The sequence below is a fragment of the Papio anubis genome, chromosome 9 (genome assembly GCF_008728515.1).
Source record: "Papio anubis isolate 15944 chromosome 9, Panubis1.0, whole genome shotgun sequence".
Lineage (NCBI taxonomy): Eukaryota > Metazoa > Chordata > Mammalia > Primates > Cercopithecidae > Papio > Papio anubis.
In genome coordinates, this window is record NC_044984.1 from 21775844 (window position 1) to 21796835 (window position 20992).

Below are 20992 nucleotides of genomic sequence, written 5' to 3' on the forward strand. Positions count from 1 at the left end.
CATTTTCAAGAGCAAATGCATATTGTACTCTATGATTCAGCCAGTGAAATTCAGAAAGCTGACTTGCAGTACTACTCAGTGCCAAAATTCATTCTTACCTTTGAATACAAAACCCAAGAGCTACTTTCGTGTATGTTTTGCTTACTGACAACAACTGACTGATGTGCCATGTCAATTATCAAGGATTATTTTTAAGTCCTTATTATTAGAAAAGGAACAAAGTCATTATGTAATCTAATCTGACCTCTTAATTCCATGCACTACTTTTCTCTTGTTTAGCTGTTGTGAACTATTTCAATGTGAATTGCTATTTTCTTTTTGTTTTTACTTTAACAATCCCTACTCCAAAAAAAAAAATCTCAAAATGTTCTTAAGGAGTCAATTCAAAACTTTACCTCACTAAAAACTTCTTCCTACTGTTCCAAACTTCCATCTCAAAGTACTGATACATTCAGGGAATAGGCATATAAAAATGCCTTTTTAATACCAGGATTTAAAAATTTTATTTTTTTTTTTTTTTTTTTTTTTTTTGAGACGGAGTCTCGCGCTGTCGCCCAGGCTGGAGTGCAGTGGCCGGATCTCAGCTCACTGCAAGCTCCGCCTCCCGGGTTCACGCCATTCTCCGGCCTCAGCCTCCCGAGTAGCTGGGACTACAGGCGCTGCCACCTCGCCCGGCTATTTTTTGTATTTCTTAGTGGAGACGGGGTTTCACCGTGTTAGCCAGGATGGTCTCGATCTCCTGACCTCGTGATCCGCCCATCTCGGCCTCCCAAAGTGCTGGGATTACAGGCTTGAGCCACCGCGCCCGGCCAATTTTATTTATCTTTCATTATTTTTTCCAATTGTCATGCTATCCTCCCTTGCACCATATTCTCAGGTTATATTTTTCTGCAGATCTTTGTCTCCAGATGTCTACAATGGCTATCATCATAGAAACTTGTTGCTAGCGAAAGTAGGCTAAATTTATAAGTAAAAAGGAAATATTTTTCCTGTTCCTGAGAACCAGACATTTCTGATCTCAAATTTTATTAATTTGAGATCAGAATTAATGTTGCTTAGTTACGGTGTTTGAGTCAAATATAGAAATAGGTAATATTTTCTTATTAGTATATTTAGCATTTAAATTAGTGTTAGTATTTAAATGTAATTACTAGTTAGTATTTCAAATACTCAATTAAATACTAATACTAATTATTACTAATACTCATTTAATTTAAATACTAGTGTTTAAATACTAATTTAAATTTAAATACAAGTATTTGAATTAGTATTCGTATATTTAGTATATATTAATATTTCAATCCCCATAGGTAGTTCTTCTGGCTCCTTCTCATTTGGGTAGACTATGTCAGAGGGAAGATCTGGGACTCAAGAGCTGCTTTTCAGATTCTGTTGTCTCACAGGGTGCTTTCTTGATTGGGTGCTCTCTCCTTTCCCCTAGGGATGGGGCTTCCTGAGAGCTGAACTGCAGTGATTATTATTTCTCTTCTGGATCTAGCCGCTCATCAGAGCTACTGGATTCTAGGCTGGTACTGAGGAGTGTCTGCAGAGTCTTGTGATCAGTCTGTAGGTCTCTGGGCCATGGATACCAGCACGTCCTCTGGTGGAGGTAGCAGGGGAGTGAAGCGGACTCTGTGAGGGTCCTTCGTTGTGTTTTTGTTAAGTGCGCTGGTTTTAGGTTGGTTGGCCTCCAGCCAGGAGGTGGCGGTCTCAAGAGTGCATGGGCTGCGGTAGTAGAGGGAGGATACCAGCTTGCTCTAGGGTCAGGTGGTAGGTAAGGCCATAGAGCTCCCAAGAGATCATGTCCATTGTCTTCAGCTGCCAAGTGGGATAAAGATCCCGAGGTAGGGGCAGGGTTAGGCGTGTGTGAGCTCAGACTCTGCATGGGCGGGTCTTGCTGCGGCTGCTGTGGGGGATGGGGATGTGTTTCCCAGGCCAATGGAGTTATGTTCCCAGGGAGATTATGGCTGCCTCTGCTGCAGTCACTCAGTTCACCAGGAAAGTGGGAAAAAGCCGGCAGCCACAGGCCTCAGCCAGCTTCCGCACAGTTGAAAGGCCGGTGTCGCTCTGACAGTGCCCCGACAACAGCCCTGAATGTATTTACAGGCAGTCAGTGAGGGGGGCCCAGAACAAGCCTCCCTACTGAGAAAGCAAACGGACTCACAGTTCTTAAGCTGTCCCACTGAACCTGCAGCAGCAATCCATCTCCTTCAAAAGGTCTGTAGCTTCTCTTGGCTTTCCTGGTGTATTCCTGCAGTAGTTCTTGGAGTAAAAGTTTATAATGTGGGTCTCCACATGTTGCCTTGTCTCTCCGAGTGGGAGCGGCAGATTAGTCCTGCCTCCTATCCGCCATTTTTGGATCCTCCCCCATAGATAGTTCTTTACCAGTGTAAGCAACAGGTGGTGTTGCTTTTATGGTATTTGCTATATTGTCTCTACCTTTCTGTGCCAATGATCTAAGGATGAGTGGAGAATCGTGATTCAGAATTTCTTTTTTCCATACTTCACCATGGCCCTGTGTGTAGCTTCACATTGCTGAGTCACACTTCTCAAACTCATTTTCTCTGAGTTAGAGGGTGAGAAACTGAGATGTGACATAGTGAAAACTTCCAACATTATGAATACTACAATACAATATTTTTAAAGATAAGAGGAGTTATTTGCGCCCCCGTAGACTGCAATGATTTTCAGTGTGCAATTGCCATAAAGTAGTGAACTGTTGAACTATTTTTTTTTTGAGATGGAGTCTTGCTCTGTTGCCCAGGCTGGAGTGCAATGGCACGATCTAAGCTCACTGCAGCCTCCACCTCCCAGGTTCAAGTGATTCTCCTGCCTCAGCCTGCCGAGTACCTGGGATTATAGGTGTGTGCCACCACCTCTGGCTAATTTTTGTATTTCTAGTAGAGGCGGGGTTTCACCATGTTGGCCAGGCTGGTCTTGAAGTCCTGACCTCAGGTTATCCAACTGCCTTGGTCTCCCAAAGTGCTGGGTTTACAGGCGTGAGCTACTGTGCCCGGCCTGTTGAACATTTTTGACTAAAATCCACAGTGAAATATACAGATAACTTAATGTCCAAAACATATATCTACATACATGCAAAACTGAAACAAAATTTTCATGAAACAATTCTTACCCTATATTCCTCGTAATGCACTGTGAATATTTTTTCTTTTTTGTTTTTTAAAATGTTGATTAAACTCAGTTGATTTTGTGACCCACTAAAGAGCTGTTAATCAGATTGAAAAGTACTGTATTAATGGGGTGGGGGAAGAGCTTTCTAAATCATATACACAAATATAATACACAAAAACATAAGTGTTTTTTAAATTTGTTTTTATGTATATGCAAAATGTATTTTTTTTTTTTTTTTTGAGACGGAGTCTCGCTCTGTCGCCCAGGCTGGAGTGCAGTGGCGGGATCTCAGCTCACTGCAAGCTCCGCCTCCCGGGTTCACGCCATTCTCCTGCCTCAGCCTCCCGAGTAGCTGGGACTACAGGCGCCCGCCACCTCGCCCGGCTAGTTTTTTGTATTTTTTAGTAGAGACGGGGTTTCACCGTGTCAGCCAGGATGGTCTCGATCTCCTGACCTCGTGATCCGCCCGTCTCGGCCTCCCAAAGTGCTGGGATTACAGGCTTGAGCCACCACGCCCGGCCTGCAAAATGTATTTTTCACCATAAGTTTTCGGGAGAAAAGTTTGCAAGCCACTACCTGAATGAATAAAAGAATTGAAACTTTTATGCAACCAACAAATATGAAAAAAAAGCTCATCACTGATAATTAGAGAAATGCAAATCAAAACCACAATGAGATACCACCTCATGCCAGTCAGAATCACCATTATTAAGAAGTCAAGAAACAGCAGATGCTGGCCAGACTGTGGAGAAATAGGAATGCTTTTACATTGTTGGTAGGAATGTAAATTAGTTCAACCATTGTGAAGACAGTGTGGCGATTCCCCAAGGATCTAGAAGCAGACATTACCATTTGACCCAGCAATCCCATTACTGGGTATATACCCAAAGGAATATAAATCATTCTGTTATAAAGATATATGCACACGTATGTTTATTGCAGCACTGTTCACAATAGCAAAGATACAGAACCAACCCAAATGCCCATCAGTGATGGACTGGATAAAGAAAATGTGGTACATAGAATACTATGCAGTCACAAAAAGGAATGTGGTCATACAGGGACATGGTTGAAGCTGGAAGCCATTATCCTCAGCAAACTAACACAGGAACAGAAAACCAAAGACTGCATGTTTTCACTCACAAATGGGAGCTGAACAATGAGAACACATGGACACAGGGAGACGAACAACACACATCAGGGCCTATCAGAGAGGGGGGCAAGGGGAGGGAGAGCATCAGAATAAATTGCTAATGCATGCAGGGCTTAAAACTTAGGTGATGAGTTGACAGGTGCAGCAAACCACCATGGCACACATATACCTATGTAATAAACCTGCACGTTCTGCACATGTATCCCAGAACTTAAAGTAAAAATAAATAAATCAGAACCAAAAAAAAAAAAAATTGAAACTTGCCTTCAGAGGCAAGTAGGTAAATAGAATGTACAGTCCTGATTTATTTGTATTTATTTTTTATTAGTTAATTATTAGGCAAACCCATAGGATTGCTTTTTGTTTTCTTCCCTCAACTAATTGTTTTTTATTTTTTTTTCAAGAATGATTAGAGTTCTCCGATCACATTATAGACATACAATAGCTATGTCAAGTGTTGGTTACAGTGATGGAGTTAGTTTCTTGATCTTAAACATAATGAGTAACTCTTTGATATACTCTTGTGTACATAATGTTTAAGGAATCTTATAATTTTTAAATAACACTTTGGGACTGCTTTTTCAGTGATGATGAGCAAGGGTTAATGTATATTCATGTTGTGAAATGGATCCTCTGTAATTGTTCCTGTATTACATATCCCAAGGGCTATATTCATGACAGTTGAAGGGATAAATTTAAATGCTTTCATGAGGATTGGCATAGTGTTCATATAACGTTAAGCATAATGCTAATGACTAGAGAACTCAATGATTCAGAAATCTGTGCCCATTAACACCAGAAGCAGTGACTAAGTGTCTAAGTATCTGACTGTATGCAATATAGTGCTAGACTCAAAGCAAACAGAACCTACTGTCTGCCCTTTAGAGGTTTATACTCTACAATATCAAGTCCAAAATAAATATTTTTCACCCCAGATAAAAGGAAAAGTGGGAGACTTTTGTCTTAGTGGCACTCCTCATTTGATAATCGTTTCTCCTCATAAAAATTCTCCTCTGTTACCACCTCCTTCTCTATGATCTTTAATTCCTCTGCTCTCCCCCAGCCCTCACCTCTTAGCTCTCTGGTGCAGCTTTCATGCTGACTATGCATATCTAGCCCACTCTTAGCACTTCTCTCACCTTCCTCTGACTGAATCAGAATAGACCATAGACTCCAAATTTGACTGTCAGGGTTTCAGGCCCAGCACTTTAACTGGCCAGCTTTGAAAACTTGGACAACTCATTGCAGTAAACATAAAAAGTGTCAGAATGTCTGAAACCTACTTTCAAATAGTTCAACCAAGTATACATATGTTAAGATACATACATACTTTAAATACCAGTACATACTTTGTATCCTCACACATATGTACAATACAAATACAGTAGGATGTTAATAACTGGGAAATCAATGTGAGCAGTATATATAAGTTCATTGTAAGTTCATTGTGCCATTTTTCAAATATTCTATAGAAATATTCTGTATTCTATAGAAATATAGAATATTCTATAAAAATTTCTATCTTCTATAGAATTTTCTACATTTCTATATAAATATTGAAATATTCTATAGAAATTTCAAACTAAAATTTGGGGAAAAAACAGACCATTTCCTTGTATCGTAAGTACCCAATAAATGCGAGCTATTATTTTTATTAATCCTGCACTGTGTGCCTGTGGGAGATAAATCCCCAGCCCACTCCTAGGTAATGCAGACATTTAGTGCTGGTCTTTAAGAGACATAATCATAATCCTTTTTGCCTGCCTTTCCATATAAAAATGGATTGGGAGTTTTGTAGAGTGGCAGTCTACTGGTATATAGGTGACTAATTAATTATTTAGAGTTACAGACTGTTCTAATTTTATGGAGTTGAAAGTTCACTCACACTGCGCTGGGCCTTTATTTCCTGTAACCAAGCTAATCTCTCTCCTGAGTAACTTCCAACATAGTAAGAGGAACAGAGTAGTAAGTGAAACGCAGACATACACACGCACATAGGTGGCACACATATGCCACATAAACACACTAACTGATCACTCAAACCTTTAACTTGCTAAATAATACTAAATAATTTTTGTCTAGTTTACACAAATTCTTTCAATTAAATCTTTAGAAAATTGAGTGTTCAATTTTTGATTGAAGCTGATCTTTCTTTGCCAGATGGTGTTTGGGTGTAGGTAAAAGCTCAGGACTCCACCTGACCATAGGAATGAGGTGGCTGGATGGTGCTCTGTTTTTCTCCTGCTCATCTGGTCTCATCTCTGGACTGACAACCCCTGGGAAATGATTCATTTAGGTGCCCTTGAAGGACCTGAAGGCTTTTATGTCTGCCCTAAAAAGTAATCATAATCTCCTTTCGTGGCAGCCCTGAGATTGCTGAAAAACCAACTCAAAGTCTAATCCTGAGAAGTGACTTGTGAACAGACTCCAAGAAAGCCCCAATTATTCCCACCTCCTAGTATTCATGCTGTTGTGTAGTCCTCTCCCTTTGAATGTTAGTGGTGATGCGGTATTTTTCTCACCCCCATTCAGTGAACTCATGGCAGGGGCACCCCATCTACTTGGCCCACAGCGCTTAGCCCCTTGCAGGAGGGAGCAAGTGAGCAAGTGAGTACGGGATCCAGCTGGCTGCTCCAGGCGTTGACACAGGAGTAAGCTCTGTGTGGGGCCCATGACCACACTAGACATGTTGCCTTGAGGGGAATGCAGCGGCCCCCAGGGTGCCTGTGACCCCAAGGCCTCACAGGTTGCCTGTGACCCTGAAGCCCCAGAGGGGGTGTTATAGTGCTCTTTTAGTTCTGCCGCCTGCACTCCAATGGACAGCAGTGTGTTAGCAGCTCAGTTGGTCTCTTGCCTTGTCATGTGGGGTGGCTGCCTTCCGTTGGTGAGGGCAAAGGGCCAGTGTGACAGCCTTTTCTGGGTACCTACATTTGATGAGCCCCAAGTTCTTGTCCAGCATCCAAGAAGCATGAGGTCATGTGGACGATTGAAGGATGGTGAAGGCAGAGAATTGTACTGAGTGATGAAAATGGTTCTCAGCAGAGAGGGGAACTGGAGAGGGGATGGGAGAGGCAAGTCACCTTCCCTGAAGTCAGATTGTCTCTCCCCCCAGTCAGGCTGTCTCCCCTACTCCACCAATTGAGTCTGGGGTCTTTATAGGTACAGGATGGGGAGTGTATGCTGATTGGTTTGTGAGTATGCGAAAAAGGTTACAAACCAAATATTGGTTTGTGAGTATGCAAAGGTGGGCACCATGGTGCAGAAAACCTATTAGGAAAGGGTAGATATGTGTAAAATAGGTGAAGGGTGGGGATCAATTAGAGAAAAGTACGCCAAACAGGAGGACAAGTTCTCAATCCAGTCCGAGGATTTAACTTGTAGTTTGACTTTCAGGCTTTAAAGTGTCTTTGGCTTGGAGATAAGGTTTCACCAGGTACCCGCCCCTATCTGCCCAGGCATTTGGCTGTTTCCTGTTGCTATCAGTGGGACCTGTGACTTGCTACTAACAAACAGAATATGGCAAAGGTGATGGGATGTCATTTCCATGATTCTATAAGATTGTAACATGTATATTGCTGGTAACCCTTCCATATTGACTTCCTCTTGCTGGTTTTCATAAAGAAAACCACCATAGGAAGAGACATACCTGGTAAGGAGCTAAAGGCAGCCCTACCCAATAGCTAGGAAGGAGCTGAGGCTGTCAGTCCAACAGCCTGCTCAAAGCTACATGAACTTAGAGGAAGATTCTTCTCCAGTCAATCCTCAGTTGAAATTCCAGCCCTGACTCATGGTAGCCTTGTGAAAGACACTGAAGCAGAGCACCCAGCTACACTGCTACTTAGAATCCTGATTTGCAGAAATTGTGAGATAATAAGCTGTTAAATTTGTAATAATTTGTTATGTAGCAATGTATAATTAATACATAACTTTTGCCACAAATTGAGCAACCAGGGAAGTCCACAGAGTTATGAGTTCCTAAACCTCTGGACTTATCTATGGCATTAAATTATTCTGGACATACTTTTTTTTTTTAGAGATTTTAGAAGACCAGAAACTAGATTCAATTAAATTCAATTCAAGCCAAGCCTATTTAATTCCATTCGACAAGAGTTCCTGAAAACTTTCTATATTCCCCTGCCAACCCTGCCCCATTGTGATAGACCCTGTGAATAAAAAACTAAATATAATGTAGTCCTCAATTCTCTGTTGGGGAAGACAAATCTCTAGGACTTACCACCACAGGGCAGGATGTTTAGGATATGAGTTTTTGTATATTTTTAAAGCACCCCCTTATGGTTAATTTTATGTGTCAACTTGGCTGGACCACTATTCCCAGATATTTGATCAGACCTTATTCTGGAAGTTTCTCTGAGGATGTTTTTGGATAAGATTAATATTTAAAGCAGTGACCTTTGAGTAAAGCAGATTGCCCCTCATAATGTGGGTGGGCCTCATCCAATCAGTTAAAGGTCTCTAACAGAATCAAGACTACGAGACTAACATCTTCTGTGCAAGAAGGAATTCTGCCAGGAGATGGCTTCCAGACTTGTACTAAATCAGCTCTTCCCTGGGTCTCCATAGTAGCACAGGCCAATTCCTGAAAATAAATCTCTCTATAAACAAATATGTATATATGCATTCTATCCATTTTGTTTCTCTGGAGAACACCCTCATGTTACAGCCCACACTGTAACACTAATATTTTAAATTGCAACCTTTACGTTGATTAGTTCCGTAGTCAACTGTGAATCTTAATTTATAGTTCATGTTTGCTACCTGGTCCCTTCTCTGACAGTTTCCCTACATGGCAAGTTCTTTGAGGATATCTGGATGTTTTTGAAAATCTATATACCTACAAACTGTCTATTATGGAAATGAACCACTTACTAACTGTGTGATTTTAGGCAAATTACTTCATGTCATTAAGTCTCAATTTTTCTCTTTTTTTTTTTTTTTTTGAGACAGAGTCTCCCTCTGTTGCCCAGGCTGGAGTGCAGTGGCGCCATCTCAGCTCACTGCAACCTCCGCCTCCCGGGTTCAAGTGATTCTTGTGCCTCAGCCTCCCAAGTAGCTGGGATTACAGGCACACACCACTGTGCCTGGCTAATTTTTATGTTTTTAGTAGAGACGGGGTTTCGCCATGTTGGCCAGGTTGGCCTCAAGTGATCTGCCAATCTCAGCCTCTCAAAGTGCTGGGATTACAGGCATGAGCCATGATGCCTGGCCAATATTCTCATGTAAAGGAGTAAACTACCACTTCTTGAGGTAGAATTGCTCTTGAGGTTGATTAAGTCTATAAAGAATTTAGTATAGTGCTTAGTGCTATATTAAACACTCAATAAATCTTATTTTTGTGTGTGTGTTATTATCTACACCAGAAGAATAGTTACTGTGAATGAATATTCATTAAATTGAAAATTATAACAACACAAGATAGAAGGCATCATGTCCAAAATGAAGAATAATAATTCTATATAGAAACTTTACCTCAATACACTTGAGATATGTAGGTACTTAACTGAATGCATCTCTAATAATGTAAAACATGATTTTCAAGTACATTCTGTGCAAAATGTAGTATAGAATAAAAAATGTTCTCAGATGTTACCAGTTATTTACCCAGAATTTAATTTTGCCTAGGTTCTTAAGTATTTTGATGCTGCCTTAATTTGTTCTTATCAGTTACAAGTAATTTTTCTAAACTGTACGTTTAGGAATGGATTCAGTTGTTCTGAACTGGTAATCATACACAATAAAAGGGAATGTAGTAGGATTACGAGGTTATAGTTGAATAATGGCAGGTTAGGACTAATTTTTCGTAATTTTTCCCTTTGTATTGTTATTAATGAGAGATAAATGTTTTTGTTTAAATTATGTAGTTCATCAGTGGAGGAAGGAACTCAAAACTGAAGATTAGTTTTCAGATAATTGTCTTTTATATTTAAAGAAAAAAAGAGAAAGCAGTTGATTACATTTATACACAACTTTCTTCTTTGTCTAAAAATTTCAGCTTGTCAAACACACACTATGGAAAGTTATATATATGGCAACAAGGCCTGTATAATTTTCTATTTTTTAAGAATTTGCAAACTCAATAATTGCAGGAAAACAGTAGCCTAAATTCTCAATGCAGATTTAATAATAGTGTATTTTACTGAGGTCTCTTTTTGGAAGATTTTATTGCTTAAAAACAATGTAGTTCAGGACACCTACTAGAATACTAAAAACTTGATTATTTACAATTAAGTAACACTGGTTCAAATATGTTATTTCTTTTCATTTTGGATTATTTTCTTTTTTTTTTTTTTTTGAGACGGAGTCTCACTGTGTCTCCCAGGCTGGAGTGCAGTGGCGCGATCTCGGCTCACTGCAAGCTCCGCCCCCCGGGTTCACGCCATTCTGCCGCCTCAGCCTCCCAAGTAGCTGGGACTACAGGCGCCCGCTACCGCGCCCGGCTAGTTTTTTGTATTTTTAGTAGAGACGGGGTTTCACCATGTTAGCCAGGATAGTCTCGATCTCCTGACCTTGTGATCCACCCGCCTCGGCCTCCCAAAGTGCTGGGATTACAGGCTTGAGCCACCGCGCCCGGCGGATTATTTTCATCATGTTTAATAGCAACATCAGTGAAGCTGCCATGGCATAATACACAATTTATTTTCGAATAGCATAGAAGCTCATCTGTATAACGAGAGTTAATATGGTGTTTCAAACTCTACAAAGTTTACAATTTTATTATGCCAAAAGTTAACATCAAATCTTTGTCAAATTTAGGGAAATTTATATTGGTGGAATGAAAATTTTTAAAAATTGTTCATTTCTCTGCTTAATTCCCTACAATGTGTACTAAATATAAATAGTTTCATGTATCTAGTCATGTAAAAACTCACTGAATCCCCATCATGTACAAGACAATTTCATGTCTTTCCTCAACTGGCTCACATTTCTAGGAGAGGAGATAAGGTGAAGCACAAATAATAGTCATATAAGCCAGTTAATGGTATTAGAGTTCAAAGCAGAGAGTGGTCACTTTCAGATCAGCAAAGGACTGTTTCATGAAGAAACTGCTAGAGGTATAGAACCATACATTTCCGAAATGAAAGGGCTTTTTATTGTACAGATGAGGAGACTAAGGCCAGAAAGTGTAAAAACTTGTCTGAAGTCGTGTTATAAAAATATGATAGCACTCGATTAGTTAGAATCCAGGTTCCATAACTTTTTGTCTAATGGATCTTTTAAAATAGTGGCTTTACTGAAGTGTAATTCACATATCATAAATTTACATTTTAAAGTACACAATTCAACATTTTTTAGTATATTTATAAAGTTGTGCGACTATTAACATTATCTAAAAACTCTGTACCCTTAAGCACGCTTTCCATCCTTTCCACCTTGAGGTATCTGTTAAGGCATTTGTCCCATTTTTCAAGTGGTCTTTTTGTTTTCTTATTGTTGAGTTTTAAGGGTTCCTCATCTATTCTGGTTCACAGTCCTTTGTCAGAAGTATCTTTTGCAAATATTTTCTCCCAGTGTGTGGTTTGTCTTCTTGTTCTCGAGACATTTTCTTTCATAGAGCTGAAAATTTAATTTCCATGAAGTCCAGCTGGTCAATTAATTCTTTTATAGATTATGCCTTTTGGTGGTGTTTCTAAAAAGTCATTACCATACCCAAGGGCATCTAGGTTTTCTCCTGTGTTTCTTTCTAAGAGTTTTATAGCTTTGAATTTTATATTTAAGTCTATAATTCATCTTGAGTTTATTTTTGTGAAGGGTGTAAGGTCTGCCTAGATCCACTTCTTTGCATGTGGATGTCCACTTGTTACAGCATCACTTGTTGAAAAGATCGTTTTGTTTTGTTTTTTTCCATTTCATTGCCTTTTCTCCTTTGTCAAAGATCAGTTGGCCTTATTTATGCAGGCCTCTTTCTATATTCTCTATTCTGTTCCATTGATTTATTTGTCTGTTCCTTTATTTATTAATACCACACTGTCTTGACTACTCCAGCTTTAGAGTAAGTCTTGAACTCAGATAGTGTTGATTCTCTGACTTTGTACTTCTCTAGTATTGTGTTGGCTATTCTGAGTTCTCTGATTCTCCATATAAACTTTAGAATCAATTCGTTGATATCTACAAAATAACTTTCTGGGATTTTGATCAGGATTGTATTGAATCTGTAGATCAAGTTGGAAAGAAGTTACATCTTGACAATATTGAATCCTCTTATCCATGAACATAGAACATCTCTCATTTAGTTCTTCAATTTCATTAATCAGAATTTTGTAGTCTTCTTTACATAGATATTGTAGATATTTTGTTAGATTTATACCTAAATATTACATTTTTGGAAGTGCTAGCATAAACAGTATTGTGCTTTTAATTTCAAATTTACTTGTTCATTGCTGGTATTTAGGAAAGCAGTGGACTTTTGTATATTCTCATGTATCTTGCAATCTTGCTATAATTACTTATTAGTTCCAGCAGGGTTTTTTTGGGAGTGGGGGGTCAATTCTTTCAAATTTTCAACATAGTAATCAAGTTACCTATGAACAAAATTTTATTTCTTCCTTCCCAATCTGTCTGCCTTCTATTTTTTTTTTTTTTCTTGTTTTGCTGCATTAGTTAGGAATTACAGTAAAATGTTGAAATAAAGTGGTAACCAGGGACATCCTTGCCTTACTTCTGATCTTAGCGGGAAAATTTCTTACCATTAAGTATAATGTTAGTTGTAGGTTTCTGTAGATTTTTAAAAGTTGAGGCATTCCTTCTAATGATCTCTAAATTATTGAGAATTTTCATTATAAATGGGTATTGGATTTTGTCTAATGATTTTTCTGTATCTATTTATAAGATCATGTGAGCTTTTTTCTTAGCCTGTTGATATGATGGATTACATTAATAAATTTTTGAATGTCAAACACATTTTGCATACCTGATAAATACAACTTGGTCATGGTGTTTAATTTGTTTAATACATTGTTGGATTTGATTTGCCAATGTTTTGTTGAAGACTTTTGTATCTATGTTCATAACAGATATTGTTTTATAGTCTTATTTTCCTGTACTGTCTTGGTTTTGGTATTAGAGTAATTCTGGCTTCATAGAATGAGTTAGGAACTATTAATATTTCCTCTCCTTCTATCCTGAAAGAAATTTTAGAAAATTGGTTTAATTTCAAAACTTTTGGTGTTATATCTAAAAGACCATTGACCAATTCAGTATTACAAAGATTTAACCCTGTGTATCTTTAAGAGTTTTATAGTTTTAGATCTTACTTTTAGGTTTATAATCTATGTGGAGTTAATTTTTGGGTATCGTGGGAGATAAGGATCCAATTTGCATGTAGGTATCCCATTGTCTCAGTCGCATTATTTGAAAAGACTATTTTTTTTCCCCATTGAGTAGTAGTCTTGGTCTTTTGTTGAAAATCAGTTGACCATAAATATGAGGGTTTACTTTTGGATTTTCAGTTCTCTTCCATTTAACTATATATCAGTTCTTAAGCCAGTATCACACAATTGATTACTGTAGCTTTTAGAGTAAGTTCTGGATTTAGGAAGTGTGACTTCTCTAACTTTTTCTTTTTCTTTTCTAGATTATTTTAGTTATTTGAAGAACAACTTAGTGCATGGGTCTTACCTTTTTAGGTAAACTATACTATTATTTGCTCTGGGGGCTGCCCATTTCCTCTGAGAGTAGCCACAGACAGGGGCAAAGGGAACTATGGTTTTTAACTCCTTTCCAGTCTGAGGTCCTTCTTTTCTACCTCTCTTACCTTAAACTGGCATCTCTTCTGATTTTTCACAATAGACTGTTAATGTCCATTGAACACAAAGGCCAAATTATTATCAGTCTAAAAATTACCATTCAACCTACAATTTACCTTACAAACAGGGAAGTAAGAAGAAATAGTTGATTTTATCCTTCTAGCGCAACAAAGACAGACAATGGGCATAGCCACTAGATTTATGTTAAAAGAGTCTGAACATTCATTTCTTACTACAAAAATGAAGTAAGATAGTGCAACTTTGAAATGTAAACCTCATATTACAAAATTCTTTTATGCTGGTTAGTGAGAAATGCTAATTAACACTCATGCTTTTTGATTATTACAACTATTACATTTATTTGCAGTAATAAAAAATTCATCAGTTATATGAAGTCTTTTTATATGAAAGATTTAGAGCAATTACTTTTCATGTCCACTAAGGATGACAGAAGAGCCCATGGTCTTAAAGGAAACCAGCAATAATTTAGTTTATACAGAATTAAATGGCCCAAAAGACAAGTCTAGGGTGTCATCATAACTATGGAGGAAAAGTAACATAAAGTGGTCATTCTGATGAGTCTCTAAATTTGTTTAGAGTGTGACTCAAGCTTGGCACAATTCGATAGTCTACTGATGTTAGCCTGTATTTAAGAAAAATTATTAAAAACCAGGAAACAAGGCAAAAACACGATTGCATGTCCTTTCAGTATCACTGGAGCATTGCCTAATAGGCCCAGGCAAGGAGATGTATGTTTGTTTTACTTACTATTTACTATTGATTAGAACACAGACACTGTGAAGTTAATTGTTAACTTGTAGCTTTTGGTCCATTAGAAGCAAATGATTTCTGCCAGGTAGAGAAGATCTCAAAGGTTATGGTTGTATTGCCTGGCAGGATACAACTGGTACTATGTCCAACTTGGCAAGTTCATTTTAACATCCCTTTCCTAACTAACTGTATAAACATTTATTTCTTAAATTCTATGTTTGATGCAGCTTTACTATCTTGCTGGTTCCCTCATTAATGAATTAAATAAATATTTGATTTGTGCTCATGCTAAATTTGTATGAGAGCCCTGCTTTTAATTTTTTGAGAATTATACTTTAACAGTGGGGAATCAAGAGAACTGATTTTCTGGCAAACTGTGTGTGTGTGTGTGTGTGTGTGTGTGTGAGATATAAGAAGCAGAAATCCACAAAATAGATGTATGTATGTGTGTGGTTATATTAAAATAGATGATCTCAGAGTAGAGCAGGAGTGGGTAGTGAGAGGCAAACAACAAAAAGAAAAAGTGAAAGAATTATTGAACAAAAAAATACTGCTTTGAAAACTCCCCAATATGTATGATTTTACCCATTTACATATTTATGTATATGCATAAATTTTTAGGATGTATGAAACACATATATTTGTAGAGCTGTCAAGTGAAAAAGACAAACAACAGAGAAAAGAGTGTAAAGTGTATATATTATGATATTATGATTCAGTACTGGAGTAAACACAGAAAATGTAAACAAATACCCTGTAGATGTCTAATTATGCTGTATGTGTGTGTATCTACCTATTACCTATCTATCTATCTATCATCTATCTATCTATCTATCATCTATCTATTATACATATCTATCTATAGATAGGTAGATGGTTAAAATGACAAGAAAGTTTTGCAAGGAGTCCATGCAAATCTATTGGATTTGTAATCAGTTGGAAACCCGACATGGGTGGAATGGAGAATAGAGTGGTGTGGAGAGGAAAGATAATGTCTTCACTTAAATTATCCTTATATTGTTGATTTTGTTAGAAAAAGTGTAAACTTGCTGGGAGACATAAAATAAGAGTTTAAAGTGTATATATGTATAAGTAAAAAATTTTTAGAAATAAAATAAAACAGTTCGGCAGTTAATTATAACGTAAGTCAGCACTGCTTTGCAACAAGCTAGTGGAGTGAGACCCTCTCTGGCCCTCAGTTTCTTCAATTATGAAATGATAAGGAGGGAGTATTTAAACACTAAAGCATTCAAATTCTATAGTTGGTTGAAAATTGTTTTCTGAGATTTAAATAAACTATGAAATTAACTTTTAAAATGTCAAAACATAGAAAGAAGAATGAATGTACTTAAGTGAAGAAGAAAGGAACGAAAGAAGTAAAGAAGTTAGGAAGAGAGGGAGGGAGGGAGAAGGAAAGGGCCACTTAGAAAATCTTGATTTGGTGTTTTTGTCATTTTGCTAGTTTGTATATAGTTGCTGGAACACCATTACTGTTGCAGCCTCTACTTTGCTTTTGTTCAATTGTCATTATGGTGGCAGAGCTTTTGCAACAAAGAGTGTGTTTCTTTTTTTTCATGCAAGAATTTACTTCTAAGAAGTAAATTAACTGGTTGTTTGGGCATCCATGAATAAGACTGTTTTTTTCTGCTAAAGGTTAGGGGAAATCAACATTTTCCCACTAATAAGTGAAATTTCATAACTGACACACACCTAGAGTAATTATTCTCTCACAGTTGTTTTGTAAACTCCCTCCCCCACTCTTGCTTTTTTATGTGATTTGTCCGGTTGAATTATGCTAAATATTTTCAGGATTTTCAAGACATTTAAGTAGCTAATTTTTACACAGCCTATTGGGCATTTGCTGACTCAAATTTCCAAGTTAGATGACTTTTCCTAGCTGATAATTACTTAAGTATAAGACAAGTAGAAAACTTAGCTTTTATATTTGGTACTTTCATACATCACAAATAATAAATCTTATAGAAAATGTAAGCATTTATTAATTATGTTAATTAATGGGTAAAAATAGAACCCAAAACTAAAATTAGAAAATTAAAGTACACTTGCATACACTTTTACACTGGCATATTAAGTGGATCATGTCATATTTTTATCTACAGTTTTACCCAGATTTCTGGAATACAATGCATTTTTTCCTTTGATATAAGGGTTAAAACTAAGGATGAACAGATGCTACTGGTAATTTCAACACCATCACCCAAGTTCCAGATGTCTCCTTTCAGATACATGCCAAAATTAAATACAGATTTTGCTAAAACATACAAGCTATTCTTTTAATCTACAAGCATTTCTAGTTCTTACTAATAAGTTCTTCCATCTTTAATCCACCTTCTACTAATCGTCCACTTACAGCAGCACTCTCCATTGACCCAGCGATTAAACCCTCAACAGTTAATCCAAGATTCAAACACCTAGAGCTACAGGGTTTTTGTTGTTGTTGTTGCTTTTAATACTTTACTAATTCTTAGTAAAGTCTTCCGATTCATTTTCCATTTTCCTGGTGGGAAAAGAGAAACCAATTCACTGCCAAAAGCATTCCATATTGGATACTAAACAAAGTCAGGTAGCAGCTGTCTAATCTAAACTTTGGTGGATAATTAGCAAATCCAATATCCAAAAGAAACAGGTAATTGTTGTGATTCATGAATTTGTTGCCAGAGCAGATATTTTATAGCTCAAATATCTTTCCCTAAAGAAGGAAGCTACCTAGAGTTTTGAGCAGTAAAATACTGTTTTCTCCCTATTTAAAGAGAATTGCTGTTTACTTTGGGGATGTTCTTGGCATTCAGCTACTTTTTTCTTCCTCTTCTTCATTTTTTTCTTGATGATGTTCAGAAAACCTATGAAGTATAAAAACTTTATTCAGGCAGAAATTCCAACTATTCATCATTGTTTTGATTCATCAGAGTCCAGGAGGACACTGTGGACTGGAATTGTGTGATTTGCAAAGAGTAGTCACTAACACATTGGGACACCATAACATGAAGTAAAAACATTTTGTCTATTTGAGGTCTATTTAAGGTTGAGCTTTACAAATGAGAGAAATCTAAGAAAGCACTCCTTCCAAAGACAAAAAAGTGAAGTAAGTTTTTACATCATGCTTTTGTACATTTACTCCACTGCATGCCCCCCCTCCCCATTCTACTCCAATTTTCTGGTCTCTCTCACGTGCCCAGTTCTCTTGGCACACTCTTCCTTCTCTCCTTATACCACCTCAGCTTTCCTACCCTGCCTAAGCTGTGCTACTACCTTCTCCTTTAAGACACTTTTCTGTCTTTTCTGGTCTGATAAATGTATCTGTGTGTATATGTCATTAGAAAGAAATGCCCCTTTGGAACTTTTAATCATTCTGGTCAGTTTAATACAAACATGAGAAAATGTTATACAAATTTCAGACCTTCTAAAAAAGAAACTTGATGTCCAGGATTGAAGGGGTTTCTCCCACCCAAAAATGGAACTCTCTTTTCCCTAGGCCATTGCTTTTGGAGCCCTGGATAATTCCCTCCTAAGTCGTCTATCCTTTCTAGAGGGCCTTCATATTGCTTGAAGTCCAAAGCAAGTAAGGAAACAGCTTCTGTTTTGTTTTCTCTTTGCCGTCTTTTCCTAAAACTGACACCATTTTTAATGTTTTGGTAAATATATATAACATGGTGTGTGGAAAGAAATGGGGAGTAGAGAAGAGGCAGGTTGAATAACATGAGTGATTCAAAAATAGTGAAAGAGAGAAAAAAGACATTTTCTAAAACGTGATCTTGGATCTTCAATGGACAAATATTTTTAGAATCCTAGTTTACTTTTTGTGGAATAGAATCTAAAGGATAAATGAATTTCCAAATTATATGCCAAAATTAAAAAATTACCATGCCAAATAGAAGCCAGTCAAATTGAACATTTAATTGTGTAATTACAAAATATGTATTATATTTGCTTTTCTTCATGTTTGAAGAAACTCCTGTTGGAAAATTGGATACTCTGAGATAAGAAGAACAACAGTGAGACCTCTAACATTTATTAAGTGCTTACTATGTGCAAGGCATAATTATTTTCCTTTTTATTTTGAAAAATTTTAAAGTTACAAGAGAATTGAAAGAAAACATGTTCAAAAAGTCAAAAAGTCTTAGCAACTAACACCAGCATTCCTCTTAAGGAGAATTTTATTTTTTTTTAGTTTGTGTTTTTTGGTGGAAGTTTCAGAATATTATAACTACCTTGAGAACATGATATATAGAGGAAAAAGGCAAAGAGGGAAAAAGCGGGGGGTGGTGAGAAGAGAAAGAGATAGAGAGCAGGCTTCCATGAAAAAATCAAGAAGAATGGTAGTAGTAAGAAAGAACGAAGAGAAATGAAGGGACACTGAGGGAAAAAGAGAATTGACCAAACCATAAAGTAGAAATAAAGTAAGAATTTAAGAAATGAGGATGTCCAATATCCAATTTAACCTGTTTGGATACAACAGGCATTTTTGTATTATTAAATCAGAGACAGGCCAGAGGCCTGTATTATTAAATCATAATTTCAATATTGAAATTATGAAATAACATGGACTTTGAAGTTAGAGAGTCCTGAGTTCCAGTCTCATATTCCAATTCTTGACTTCTTATAGGTCATGTCACCATGATCAGGTTGTTCAGTTTCTGTAAGTTTGTTTCCTTAGATGTATACAAGTGAAATCACCTTTTATAATAATTCTAATAAGTGACAGGCATCAAGTGACATCTGCCATATGGCAAGTATTCAAGAAATATTCATTCCCTTTCTGTTATGTTGTATTCTCTGTAATTCAGATGAATAGAAGCCCAGTGAAGGGTTTCCTTGGGGGGTGCAGAATCAAGTGAAAGTACTGGGGGAGTATAGGAATTAAATATTTCAAGGATTTTGATGTTTCAAAAATATAAAAAACATAAAATTTGGCCGGGCGTGGTGGCTCAAGCCTGTAATCCCAGCACTTTGGAAGGTGGAGGCGGGCGGATCTCGAGGTCAGGAGATTGAGACCATCCTGGCTAACATGGTGAAACCCCATCTCTACTAAAAAAATAGAAAAAATTAGCTGGGCATGGTGGCGGGCACCTGTAGTGCCAGCTACTTGGGAGGCTGAGGCAGGAGAATGGCGTGAACCTGGGAGGCGGAGCTTGCAGTGAGCCGAGATCGCGCCACTGCACTCCAGCCTGGGTGACAGAGCAAGACTCTGTCAAAAAAAAACCAAAAAAAACCATAAAATTCATCCAAATTTGGTGCCAGATCTAGTTTTATAAATTATTAATTAACAGCAACTATAATACTATTGTTATAGTCCTGCCAATGCACTACAATGTGGAAGTCCCTCATTGTGAGGTATCACCTGAGTTCTTTGTCTCAAGATCAAGAGAATTAAGAAGCATAAAAACAAAGGGTGAGGTTGGAGCAGAAGTTTAATAAACGAAAGAAGAAAGCTCTCCACCATGGAGTGGGGGTCCAGAAGAGGGTTGCTGTTTTTACAGTTTAATGCAAAGACTTTTATAAGAAACCCATGAGGGCTCAGTGTCTCATTTGCATAAGGTGCAAATTTCTGGTAGCTCCACCCTGTCCTCCTAATGCACATGCTGGCCCTTGGCTTGAGTTACTTCATATTGCTTTATTCTCCTTACTGTGCATGTGTCAGGGGATGGAATTTTACATTGCAAGCATGTCTGGGTAAGTCACCTATGTAGCCTTTCTTATCTGTGAAACTGTAGACATGTCTTAGGCAAGCCCCCCTGTGCAAGTTGCCCTGCCTGCAGGTTATTCTTTTGTTTGAAAGAATTCAACTTAGGATCCACCCTAACTTCCTGCCACACCAGTTTCTTCCTGCTCATCTCTCACTATTAATATATAAATCATATTATATATGACTTCATTTATTATTATTTTCCTAACTCTTTCTTTTTGGAAGAATTTTAACTCTACAGAAAAGTTGAAAGAAAAGTACCCTTCCTTTATATGTCCTTATATATTTCTCTAGATCAGTGGTTCTCAACTAGGAGTGATTTTGCCTCCCAGGGGACATTCAGCAATGTCTGGAGATGTTTTTGGTAGTTACAATTGAGGGTGCTACTTGCATCTAGTGGGCAGAGGCCGTGAGTGCTAAAAATGTCCTACAATTCACAGAACAGCCTCCCCCTACAACACAGAATTAAAA

General features: G+C 37.5%; 1 long non-coding RNA gene across 4 annotated transcripts in view; it reads left to right on the top strand.

Annotated features, from left to right (window-relative positions):
* The first annotated feature begins 757 nt into the window (after nucleotides 1-757).
* Nucleotides 758-20992, top strand: part of LOC103875667 — a 239690-nt gene continuing 219455 nt past the window's right edge. The window contains exons 1-2 of one of the 4 annotated variants that reach the window (XR_002515584.2): nucleotides 759-1844; nucleotides 2107-2217. This is a non-coding gene — a long non-coding RNA (uncharacterized LOC103875667). Of the gene's footprint in view, nucleotides 2218-20992 lie in introns of all 4 variants that reach the window. The other 3 variants (XR_002515585.2, XR_002515582.2, XR_001892560.3) reach the window with 3 other exon arrangements.